Below are 13,539 nucleotides of genomic sequence, written 5' to 3'. Positions count from 1 at the left end.
TTCCCGTCATGTTCCTATGAAGGTTTCTTCCCCTAAGTTTAAGCCTCGGTTTATTGGTCCTTATAGGATTTCTGAGATTATCAATCCGGTGTCTTTTCGTTTGGCCCTTCCGGCCTCTTTTGCCATCCATAATGTTTTCCATAGATATTTATTGTGGAAATATGTGGTGCCCGTTGTTCCCTCTGTTGATCCTCCTGCCCCTGTGTTGGTCGATGGGGAGTTGGAGTATGTGGTTGAGAAGATTTTGGATTCTCGTTTTTCAAGGCGGAAGCTTCAGTACTTTGTCAAATGGAAGGGTTATGGCCAGGAGGATAATTCTTGGGTTTTTGCCTCTGATGTGCATGCTGCTGATTTGGTCTGTGCCTTTCATCTGGCTCGTCCTGATCAGCCTGGGGGCTCTGGTGAGGGTTCGGTGACCCCTCTTCAAGGGGGGGTACTGTTGTGAATTCTGCTCTTGGGCTCCCTCCGGTGGTTGGTGGTGGTAGTGCAGTTGTCTCTGGGTTGTGATCCAGGGCAGGTGTTTCTGCTGATTGCAGCTCTACTAGGTATTTAGGTGTGCAGGATCCATTAGTCCTTGCCAGTTGTCCATTGTTCTTGGAGGGATTGCATCTCTGTCTGGTTCCTCATGCCCTGCTGTCAATTCAGCTATAAGATAAGTGTCTGTTTTTTTGTCTCTGCAGCACACATGCAGTGTGCTTTACAATTCAGTGCAATTCATTGTGTTTTTGTCCAGCTTAGACTTTGTTTGGATTTTTCAGTCATGCTGGATTCTCTGGAGATGCAGATATACATTCTATGTCTTTAGTTGATGTAGAATATTTGTATTATCTGCTGTGGATATTTTTAGGGTTTTAATACTGACTGCTTAGAATTCTGTCCTATCCTTTTTCTATTTAGCTAGAAGTGCCTCTTTTGCTAAATCCTGTTTTCTGCCTGCGTGTGTCTTTCCTCTTATACTCACAGTCAATATTTGTGGGGGGCTGCCTATCCTTTGGGGTTCTGCTCTGAGGCAAGATAGAATTCCCATTTCCATCTATAGGGGTATTTAGTCCTCCGGCTGTGTCGAGGTGTCTAGGACGTGTTAGGTACACCCCACGGCTACTTCTAGTTGCAGTGTCAGTTTAGGGTTTGCGGTCAGTACAGGTACCACCTACTCCAGAGAAAGTCTCATGCGGCTCCAAGGTCACCAGATCATAACACTGGACTCTACAAATGTTTTTTCAGTTTTTTCTGTTTGCCCGTTTTGCACCCTGGGCAGCCCCTTGTTTTCCACCATAGGTGCCATATGGCGTTCTACCTGTCTCTCTGTTCCACTTTATCTGGGTTACTATGAGCTCCTTAGGGTATTATATTTTATTTACCCGAGATATAATAAAATATCTTTCTTTTGAGCATTCTTTGCTCTTATTTGTAAATTTGTTTGCTCAGATGTACAGGTGTCGCTTTTTTGAGGCCCTGTTGCTTTAGGCAGGGACTTGAGTTGGATACCGTTTATTTCAACAGTGACATACTTTAATAATTTTCTTGCCTTTGTGCAGGGTTGATATCCTTCATATCATGGTTCATACCCTTGTATGGTTTTTGGGTACTCTTACCATCCAAAAGGGCTGTGATGTTCACATTTTTTTTTTTTTTTTTTTTACTTTCAGTGGATGGGGGACTCATATCTGCCATCATCTATTCTTATGGTGGTGTTTCGTATTGTCTCCTCCTCTCTTGCATTTTGTGAAGGCTGGCGTTTTTCTACCCGTGGGCCTGTGCTTAATGTCCTATACCTTTTAGGCATTGTGCTATTGGTTTCCTTCACTTTCCTTACTCGGGAGGCTAGTGCTTCCTATGTTTTCTATAAGACTTTTAAAAAAACATAAAAAAAATGAAAAAAGGAAAGGTGAAGAGAAAAAAGGGGAAAAAAACAAAGAATTGTTCTCTCAGGTGCCACACTAATGGACTCTGCTGTCCGTATATCTATGATTAGCAGAGTTCATATATAAGGCTAACAACTAATCGCTTCTATAGCATGGCGATGAAGCAGCATTTGCATGCTATAGAAACTGTCAGCTCTGCACTGACAAACTTGCCCATCATGCACTGCACATGATCAGCAACTTTCCTGGTCTGATGACCAGAATGTTGTCATGACAACATTGGGTCACCATATCAGTCCCACTCAGAGATTTACATACTTTTCAAGCAGTCATTTTAAATTTCATATGGGCAGGAAGACGTCATAGAATTCCAAAGTCAGTAATGTTGGCTGATAAAAAGATGGGAGGCCTAGCGGCTCCTAACTTTGTTCATAATTATTGGGCATCGCACCTCTGCACAATCCCACTGTGGTCTTCTAACCCTGCCTATACGAAAATGGATGGAGAATGAAAAATTATGGTTAGCCCAAGCTCACCCCAACTCCATAATCTGGAATGGGGTTTACAATCCCCCTTCAATAGACCTATTAGGTCCAATGATGCATACCAGAAATATATGGGGGTCTGCTCTGAAAAATTCAATATGACATCAGCGAATTCTGCTCTTACTTACTTCCTTTTCCATCCGAATTTCCCTAAGAGTTTACCCCACTCATTTACAGAGGTATGGACTCAATCTAGCTTGTTTAACTTCGCTGACATAACTATAAAATGCATTCCTATCATGAGCTGAAAACAAATTTTTCCTTCCATTCTCTTACATTATTTCATTATATTAAAATTAGGCACTTTGCCTCATCATTATTCCACGGTCTGCAGACCTCCATTCCTACCTCCTTCGAGAGACTGTGCAAGAATAGTTCAACAACAAGAGGTTTAATATCTAATATTTATAATATTCTACAGGCTCTAGACATAGATTCCCTAACTATAGACTTTTATATGCTCAAATGGGAGGAATATTTGGGTAAAACACTGACCGTGGTAGAGTGGAGAAATGTTTGGTCCAGAGCAGCCAAGACTGCATCTTGTATTTCATACAAAGAAAATCAGTACAAAATCCTTCATCTCTGGTACCATACACCTGATTTTTTTTTTCATAAAATGGACCCATCTATTCCTTCCCTTTGTTGGCATTGCGTCCTGTCTAGAGGTTCTATTTTTCACATTTCTTGGGACTGTCTACTGAATAAACTGTTCTGGGTGATAGTCCAACTCCTCACTAAGCAAGTTTTTGGAGTGGATCTACCATTAAGTCCTCAGCTCTTTCTATTAAATATTTTCCCTGAATCCATATCTAAGAGATCCATTAGATTGCTCTTACATATGTTAACAGCAGTGCGCTGTTTGATTGTCTACCACTGGAAACAAACCTTTCCACCTTCCCAACTAGATCCATATTCTCACATCAAGGATATCAGGAACTTAGAGTACCAATGTAACAGGCCAGATTAACCCCCCGCCCAGAATATACTCGGGGTTAAACTGGCCAAGGCCAGTTTATACCCCTCTCGGTCAGAATATACCCCGGGTATATTATGGCCTAGGCCAGTTTATACCTCTCCGGGTCAGAATATACCCCAGCTGCTGTAGATCAGATTTTTTTTAGGCTTTTGAGAACCATTGAGTGATATACTCAAGATTGGCTCAATGATATCGAGGTCAGGAGACTGAGATGGCCTCTCCAGAACATTCATTTTGTTCTGCTATAGCCAATGACAGGTCGACTTGGCCTTGTGCTTTGGATCATTGTCATGTTGGAATGTCCAAGTACGTGCCATGCTCAGCTTCCGGACTGATGATTTAAATTTTGCATCCAGTATTTGCTGATAACGTGCTGCATTCATCTTTCCTTCAAATTTGACCAAGTTTCCTGTGCCTTTGTAGCTCACACATCCCCAAAACATCAGCGATCCACCTCCGTGCTGTACAGTAGGAATGGTGTTCCTTTCCTCAGAGGCCTTGTTGACCTCTCTCCAAATATAACGTTTATGGTTGTGGCCAAAAAGTTCAATTTTGGTCTCATCACTCCAAATTACCTTGTTCCAGAGGTTTTGAGGCTTGTCTCTGCGTTGTTTTGCATATTGTAGGCGAGATACTTTGTGGCATTTGCGCAGTAATGGCTTTCTTCTGGTGACTTGACCATGCAGTCCATTTTTCTTCAAGTGCCTCCTTATTGTGCATCTTGAAACAGCCACACCGCTAGTTTTCAGAGAATCCAGTATTTCAGCTGATGTTATTTGTGAGTTTTTCTTTGCTTCCTGAAGAATTGTTGTGGACAAAATTTTTGTTGGTCTACCTGACCATGGTTGTTTTTACAGAGCCCCTGATTTTCCATTTGTTAATCACAGTTTGAATGCTGCTGATTGGCATGATCAATTCCTTGGATATCTTTTTGTATCACTTTCCTGTTTTATACAGTTCAACTACCTTTTCTTGTAGATCTGTTGACAATTATTTTGCTTTCCCCATGACTCACAATCCACAAAAGTCAGTGGCTGGATGAAGGATGCAAGAGTCTGTCTGGATCCCAGAAACTCACTCAGCTTTTATGCACACACACTGATTACAAGCAAACAGGTCACAGGTGAGAATGTTACCTTTAGTAGCCATTCAAACGTTAACTTCTGTGCATGTTATCAGGCCAAAATCACCAGGGTATGTGAACTTTTGATCAGGGTCATTTGGATGTTTTGGGTTGTCATTATGATTTAAAAAGAGAAAACACAGTAGTTTGACAATAAATGGCTTCACCCAACCACTAGCCATGAGTGGAGAAAATGTTTTGGTGTTATCATTCATATTCTCTGAAAAAAGGCCAGGAAAGCAAAAATTCTGCCGAGGTATGTAAACTTTTGCGCACAACTGTATTTTCCTCATTGTGTTGCAATGTTCACCTTTGCTCAGATTTTACCTTATCTGATTGACATTGCCATAACTGTACAAATGATGAGAAAAATGGCAGAAATTTTATAATAATATACATGTATATTGCCAAAACATGTGTTAAGAAAACAGTAAACTCTTATGTACACTCTTTGAGAAATCTTATGTTAGTGTGATTTTTTATGACCCTGTGGCATATTTGTGATATATTTGCGATTTATGATGTAAGCTCTGTGACTCACACCCTCTCCTCTTCCCTCTTTTTCTCATTTGTTTATCAGCAAAATGAATGCCTGATACTTTGAGTGCGGCGCATGCGCCATGTATTCGGCACCATGTAATCGGCGCCATTTTCATGTGGCCTGGGGGCACACGCAGTCTCTATTTTATGCACTTATTGCGGCACACACACAATAATGCTCTTGCTAGGAGTACACGTAATCTCCGGCTACCGGATATACACGGGTGTACTCGACGAATGGATGCCGCAACCTTTTAGCGTGTCGACAGCCCCAACTGTTAAGTATCAGAACAAACTAAATAAGATATATAAACGGGACTAACTGCACCCGCCCCTGATGAAGGGGACTTTGTGGTGGCGATACGATCATCCCTAACTGTGTGGTATTTCCCATGGCACCCTAGCATGATATCCCTCTTAGGTTTTGGAACCTATATTTGATTGTCAATTATTTATAACCTTCTATATCTTTTTGTATTAAATGCAGGTCTATTTATATTGCATGCTGTACTTTGTATAAAATTAGTGCACTTTATTTAAGTGTATTACAGCAAAATTGACAGCATTTTCTATATAGATAGACTTTATTTTACTTACAACTCGCTATTTGTACTTTGATTTTGGATGATAGATTTGGAACCACAGGTTAGGTGGACCTAGGTCATATGCAGATCAGGTTGGTCTTTTGCGATATTATAGCTAGTTGTGTTTTTAAATGTTTTTAATCAATTTGTAGCTTGCCTTGCTTGTTGATTATTGTTTACAAAATAAAATTTGTGAGGTGATCACTGATGTCTACCTATTTCTTGTTCAAATGTGGTTTCATTATTTGATAGGTAGCAATTGATCCCCAGTGTTTTTATAGGTGGTAGATACAATTTACTAGACAAAGCACCTTGCCATAATACAGCCCCTACCCCCACTTCAGGTGCATCATCTTCTACAATAAATGGGTGAGTGATGTCAGGCTGTATGAGGATTGAATCATAAAATCATAGAATTATAGAATCATAGAATGTTAGAGTTGGAAGGGACCTCCAGGGTCATTGTGTCCAACCCCCTGCTCAATGCAGGAGTCACTAAACCATCCCAGACAGATGTCTGTCCAACCTGTGTTTGAAGACTTCCACTGCATTTCCAAGCAATAAATTTTGTATTTTTTTTCTGAAAAGGAGAAATGGTCAAAATTAAAAAAATAACCATGCTGAGCGCCGCCTTGATTAGGTGTGGGTGTCAGCGCTATCTGAGAGCGGACGCCCTGCAGCGATGTCCCACAACTGGTGCTAGCCAATAGTGATAATGACATCGATGGGCATCACACAGGGAGTGAGCTCCATGTGTGCTTCCATCAGTACATGTTGAGATCACATTGTGCTGATGATCTCCATGGTCCATGGTCGCCATGGCAAGATGGCTGCGGGGTCCTTCAGGTCCTGCGGGGAAGGTGGCTTATCAGTGGCTGCTAAGACCAGGAGCTGACACACCTCTTCCCTGCCTGTCAGACGCTGCTGTGATGCTCTGCAGTGCAGAAGCATTGCAGAATATCAGATAAGTGATCTGTCAGTATAAAGATAATGTCCCATCCTGGAACAATTTTAAAAAGTAAAAAAAATTAAAAATAAATAAAAAGTGTAAAAATATTTATTTTTTAAATCCCTAAATAAAGAACAAAAAAAAAATATAATCCAATAAATACATTTATTTGTGAAAACAAACAAGCAAAAAGTACACATATCTGGTATTGTCGCGTCTGGAATGACCCACACTTTAACCTGTCCCATTAGTTAACCCCTTCTGTGAACACAGTAAAAGAAAAAAGAAAAAAACAAGGCAAAAAGCAATGCTTTATCATTATAGTGCTGAACAAAAAGGGCAATAAAATGCGATCAAAAGACGAATGTAAATAAAAATGGCACCGCTGAAAACATCATCTTGTCCCCCAAAAAGAACAAGCCGCCATACAGCTCAATCAGCGGAAACATACAAAAGTTGTAGCTCTCAGGATAAAGCAATGCAAAAATAATTATTTTTTCTATAAAATAGTTTTTGTGTAAAAGTGCCAAAACATAAAAAACAATATAAATGTGATATCGCTGTAATCGTACTGAATGAACCTGCCTTATCAATTTTATCACATGCGGAACAGTATAAAAAAAGGAAAAACAAAAAACAATTCCTAAATTGCTGGTTTAGACACACTGGGGCTGGTTTAGTCCTCTGAGCACCGTTACATCACAGGACCGCGCTATATTGTTCCGGCTGCTCCTTACAAAGACTTCGACTGGAGAACAGTTTTCCACCCGTTGGCCCCTACTGCTCAAGTAACTACTCATCTCAGGCCACCGTATAACGTGCGGTGGCAGCCTAACAGAAACCAGGTGACTTATCGAGAACTTTACCTTTACTCCCCCACTTACTTCTGCCATACTCTGTCAGCCCCAGCAGTGCACAGTACTTCTTCTCTCCCTGCTACTAAGGACCTCAAGGCAGACATCGAGGACTCTCCGTCATCGCCAAGAACCGAGCCACCGATGCCTACAAGCCTTCATCGTTTCCATCACATGCTGACCGTTTCGGCACCACTGTGCACATCTGAGACTCCTCACTCGGAAGCCACCGGACCGATAAGTTTACTACTGTTGAACATTGTTTATCCCCTTTGCCCTCACTCCCTCTGTCAGTGTAACGAAAGTGTTAATACCACCTGTCTATACCCATCCACCCCCCTGCATGGAGTATACCCCTGTTATAGTAAAGTTAATTTTAACCCTTGCTCTGCCTATCTGTTACTGCATCCTGCAACCTGCTCACAACTGCACAATGGTATAAAATTATGTGACACACCTGTGGTGTCAACATGATCACCGCACCCCTAGACGAATTTGTTGAGAGGTGTAGATTGTAAAATGGGGACACTTATGGGGGGGGTCTGCTGTTCTGGCACCTCAGGGGCTCTGCCAATGTGACATGGCACTCTCAAACTAGTGCAGCAAAATCTGCACTGTAATGTGGCACTCCTTCCCTTCTGAGCTTTGCAATACACATCCAGATATATTCCCTGATGGGTCTAGTTTTCAAAATGGAGTAACTTGTGCCTAAACAGTGGAAACCCCCCACATCAGGTGCTCTTCAAAAACGACATAGCATCTGCTAATTATACCACCAAATTTTACATTCAAAAAGTCAAATGGTTCCATCTTCTTTCCTTTTTTGAAGATATGGACAACATTTGCCCTTCTCCAATCTTCTGGGACTTCTCCTGTTCTCCAGGATTTTTCAAAGATTCTGGCTAATGGTTCTGCAATTTCTCTTCTAACTCTTTCAGTAACCCTATGTAATTCTTCTGGACCAGGAGATTAAAATTAATTTACCGTATACACTCGAGTATAAGTCGACCCGAGTATAAGCCGACCCCCCCTAATTTTGCCACAAAAAACTGGGAAAACTTAATGACTCGAGTATAAGCCTAGGGTGGGAAATGCAGCAGCTACCGGTAAATGTCAAAAGTAAAAATAGATACCAATAAAAGTAAAATTAATTGAGACATCAGTAGGTTGTGTTTTTGAATATCCATATTGAATAAGGAGCCCCATATAATGCTCCATACAGTTCATGATGGGACCCATAAGATGCTCCATATTAAAATATGCCCCATATAATCCTGCATAAAGGTTAATAATGGCCCTATAAGATGCTCCATAGACACATTTGCCCAATATAATGCTGCACAAATGTTGATTATGGCCCCATAAGATACTCCATAAAGATATTTGCCCCATATAGTGCTGCACAAACCTTGATTATGGCCCCATAAGATGCTCCATACAGACACTTGCCCCATATAATGCTCCACAAACGTTAATTATGACCCCATAAGATGCTCCATAAAGATATTTGCCCCATATAGTGCTGCACAAACGTTATGGCCCCATAAGATGCTCCATACAGACATTTGCCCCATATAATGCTGCACAAACATTGAATATGGCCCCATAAGATGCTCCATAAAGATATTTGCCCCATATAGTGCTGCACAAACATTGATTATGGCCCCATAAGATGCTCCATAAAGATATTTGCCCCATATAGTGCTGCACAAACGTTGATTATGGCCCCATACAGACACTTGCCCCATATAGTGCTGCACAAACGTTGGTTATGGCCCCATACAGACACTTGCCCCATGTAGTGCTGCACAAACGTTGATTATGGCCCCATACAGACACTTGCCCCATATAGTGCTGCACAAACGTTATGGCCCTGTAAGATGCCCCATACAGACACTTGCCCCATATAATGCTGCACAAATGTTATGGCCCCATACAGACTCTTACCCCATATAGTGCTGCACAAACATTATGGCCCCATAAGATGCTCCATATAGACACTTGCCCCATTTGCTGTTGCTGCGATAAAAAAAAACACAAAACACATACCTCTCCGTTGCTCAGGCCCCCGGCACTTTCAATATTCACCTGACTTCGTTCCAGCGCCACTCCATCTTCAGCGTCTTCTGCGCTGACGTTCAGGCAGAGGGCGCACACTAACCATGTCATCGCGCTCTCTGACCTGAGCGTCACTGGAGAAGACGCTGAAGACGGAGCGGCGCCGGAGCGAGGAGCAGGTGAACATCACGCAGCGCAGCGCTCCCCTCCCCATTATACTCACCTGCTCCTGGCGCTGTGCAGTCCCTGCTTCCTCGGCGCTGCAGCTTCTAACTGTATTGAGCGGTCACCGTTACCGCTCATTACAGTAATGAATATGCGGCTCCACCCCTATGGGAGCTGGAGCCGCATATTCATTACTGTAATGAGCGGAACCATGTGACCGCTCAGTACAGGAAGAAGCTGCAGCGCCGGGAAGCCAGGGACCTGCAAGGACCGCGCCAGGAGCAGGTGAGTATAATTAGACAGCCCCCGCTCCCCCTCCCCTGCCGACCCCTGGGTATGACTCGAGTATAAGCCGAGAGGGGGACTTTCAGCCAAAAAAAATGGGCTGAAAATCTCGGCTTATACTCGAGTATATACGGTAAATTAGCTAAGTGTTCCCTCACCATCTCATTGTTTATAGGTAGTGTGGATTCTTTTATTCCTTTGATAGCTCAGTGAAGGTCAGTTGATGTTACAATTGCTTTCTTAGAGAACACAGATGTAAAATAGGAATTTAAAGTTTGGCCTTCGCCACATCATTTTTGACCACTTCACTCTTTTCATCCTGTAAAAATCCTATATCATCTTTGACTTTTCTTTTCCTTTTAAAATACCCCCAAAAAAACTTTTTTTTACTGCTTTTGGTCTTCTTTGCAAGCCTTACTTCATTACTGGCTTAAGTTCTTCTAACGCTTGCCCTGTAGTCCCTAAAAACAGTGTTATATTCTTCTTTAGGTATACCCTCTCTTTCCATTTGATATACATTTCTTTTTTTCCTTTTTAACAAGTGATTAAGTTCTTTGTTCATCCACCCTGATCTCTTTAAATGCTTCCAATTCTTCCTTCTTTTCGGGGTTACCGATTGTACAGTGAGAATTTAATTTAGAAAAATCTCCCATCCTTCTTGGACATTTCTGTCCTTTAAAACATCCAGCTATTGGACCTTTCCTACCCTCTTTCTGAGTTCACTAAAATCTGCCTTTCTGAAGTCCAACTGTAAAGTTTTGAGTCCTCGTTGGCCTTCTTCTTCTAATCCAAAATTTGAGGATAAATTCCTACCCACCTTTAGGCCATGTGCACACGTTCAGTATTTTTCACGGTTTTTTTGCGTTTTTTCGCTATAAAAACGTGATAAAAACGCGAAAAAAACGCTAACATATGCCTCCCATTATTTTCAGTGTATTCCGCATTTTTTGTGCAAATGTAGCCTTTTTTTCCGCGAAAAAATCGCATCGCGGAAAAAAAAGCAACATGTTCATTAAAATGCGGAATTGCAGGGGATTCCGCACACCTAGGAGTGCATTGATCTGCTTACTTCCCGCACGGGGCTGTGCACACCATGCGGGAAGTAAGCAGATTATGTGCGGTTGGTACCCAGGGTGGAGGAGAGGAGACTCTCCTCCACGGACTGGGCACCATATAATTGGTCAAAAAAAAAGAATTAAAATAAAAAATAGTCCTATACTCACCTTCGATGTCTTCCCGCCTCTCCGCTGCATGCTGCCGCTTCGGTTTCTATAGCTGGTGTGCGGTGAAGGACCTGCGATGACGTCGCGGTCTTGTGATTGGTCGAGACCGGTCATGTGACCGCTCACGTGACCGCGACGTCATGGAAGGTCCTGAACCACACCGGCATCTATAGGAACGGACGCCTGCAGGTGAGTATAACCATTTTTTTTATTTTTTTTATTATTTTTAAACATTCTATCTTTTACTATAGATGCTGCATAGGCAGCATCTATAGTAAAAAGATGGTCACACTTGTCAAACGCTATGTTTGACAAGTGTGACCAACCTGTCAGTCAGTTTTCCAAGCGATGCTACAGATCCCTTGGAAAACTTTAGCATTCTGCAAGCTAATTACGCTTGCAGAATGCTAAAAAAACGTGAAAAAAACGGAAAAAAAACGCAAAAAACAAAATGCGGATTTCTTGCAGAAAATTTCCGGTTTTCTTCAGGAAATTTCTGCAAGAAATCCGGACGTGTGCACATACCCTTACTGCCTCAACCATTTCCTACCTGTTGGTAAAAATTAGGTCCAAGATTGCAGATAAAAGATAAAGTTGGCAGCAAGAGAAAATAAGAATTTTCTGGACCCATTAGATTTGCCTAAGAGAGATTTTCACCAAATATCTGGCTAGTTAAAATCTCCCATGATCACTATGTTGTACTTTTTTGAGAACAGAGTCATCTGATGTAAAAAGAGTTCATCCAGTTCTTCAGTCTGTCCAGGTGGCCTATAGTAAACACCTACAATACTGTCCTTTCTGTTCTTCTCTCCTTGAATTCTTACCCAAACAGTTTCTACAGAGCTACCAGTCTCTGAAGCTTGTTTCTCTGTAGAGATATGTTTTCCTAACATTCAGTGCAAGACCTCCTCCCCCTCGTTAATCCCTGTCTAATAAATAAGTTGTAACCTTCAAGGTTTGTATTCAATCATATGTATCAACCCACCAAGTTTCCCATGACGTAATTTCTCTCTTCCTGTATTAGCAGCTCCAATTCTCCTTGTTTCCCATGCTCTGTGCATGTGTATAGACACATTTTAGTTTGTAGTTGCTTTCTCTTGCTCCCCTATTTTCATTCAGAATTTGTTGATTGGTGCAGTTTAAAAATATATTTTCAAGGTATCAAAAGCTTCCTGGGCTGGACTGGACCATTTGGAAAAGTATGTCCCCTTCCTGGTCATATCCGTCAGTGGTTTGGCCACTACTAAAAAGTTTTTAATGAACTTTCGGTAGTAGTTGGCGAAACCCAGAAACCTCTGTAAGGATTTTAGGTTCTCAGGATGATCTCAATCCCATTACTGCCCTTACTTCTCACCGGATGCATGTGATAACAGGTAGACAAAAAAAATAACCCAGGAAAGGGATCTCCTGAACCGAGAACATGCATTTCTCTGGTTAGACAAATCATTTATTGTCTCTGAGTATCTGAAGGACCTGCCTGACATGTACCTGATGTGATTCGAGGTCAGGTGAATAAATTAAAATGTCATCAAGGTAGATCACAGCAAACCTAGCCAGGTGACTAAAAATTTAATTACCGTATATACTCGAGTATAAGCCGAGATTTTCAGCCCACTTTTTTGGGCTGAAAGTCCCCCTCTCGGCTTATACTCGAGTCATACCCAGGGGTTGGCAGGGGAGGGGGAGCAGGGGCTGTCTAATAATACTCACCTGCTCCTGGCGCGGTTCCTGCAGGTCCCTGCTTCCCGGCGCTGCAGTTTCTTCCTGTAGTAAGCGGTCACATGGTACCGCTCATTACAGTAATGAATATGCGGCTCCACTTCCCATAGGGGTGGTGCCGCATATTCAATACTGTAATGAGCGGTAACGGTGACCGCTCACTACAGGAAGAAAATGCGGCGCCAGGGAACAGACGTGCAGCGACGACGCCAGGAGCAGGTAAGTATGACAGGGGGCAGTGTGCGATATTCACCGGCTCCTCGTTCCACCGTTGGCACCGCTGTGTCTTCCGCAGTGACGCGATTAGTGCGCGCCGCCCTCTTCCTGAACGTCGGTGCAGATGATGGGAAGACACAGCGGCGGTCAGCGGTGGAACGGGGAGCAGGTGACTATAGCAAGTGCCGGGGGCCGGAGAGGTATGTAATTTTTTTATTTTTTTAATCGCAGCAACAGCATATGGGGCAAATATCTGTATGGAGCATCTTATGTGGCCATGTGCAGCATGATATGGGGCAAATATCTGTATGGGGCATCTGTATGGGCCCATGTGCAGCATTATATGAGGCCATGTGCAGCATGATATGGGGGCAAATATCTGTATGGAGCATCTTATGGGGCCATAATCCACATTTGTGCAGCATTATATGGGG

The sequence above is a fragment of the Ranitomeya variabilis genome, chromosome 1, assembly GCF_051348905.1.
Source record: "Ranitomeya variabilis isolate aRanVar5 chromosome 1, aRanVar5.hap1, whole genome shotgun sequence".
In the NCBI taxonomy this organism is placed as follows: Eukaryota; Metazoa; Chordata; class Amphibia; order Anura; family Dendrobatidae; genus Ranitomeya; species Ranitomeya variabilis.
Note: the sequence above shows the minus strand (reverse complement) of the source record.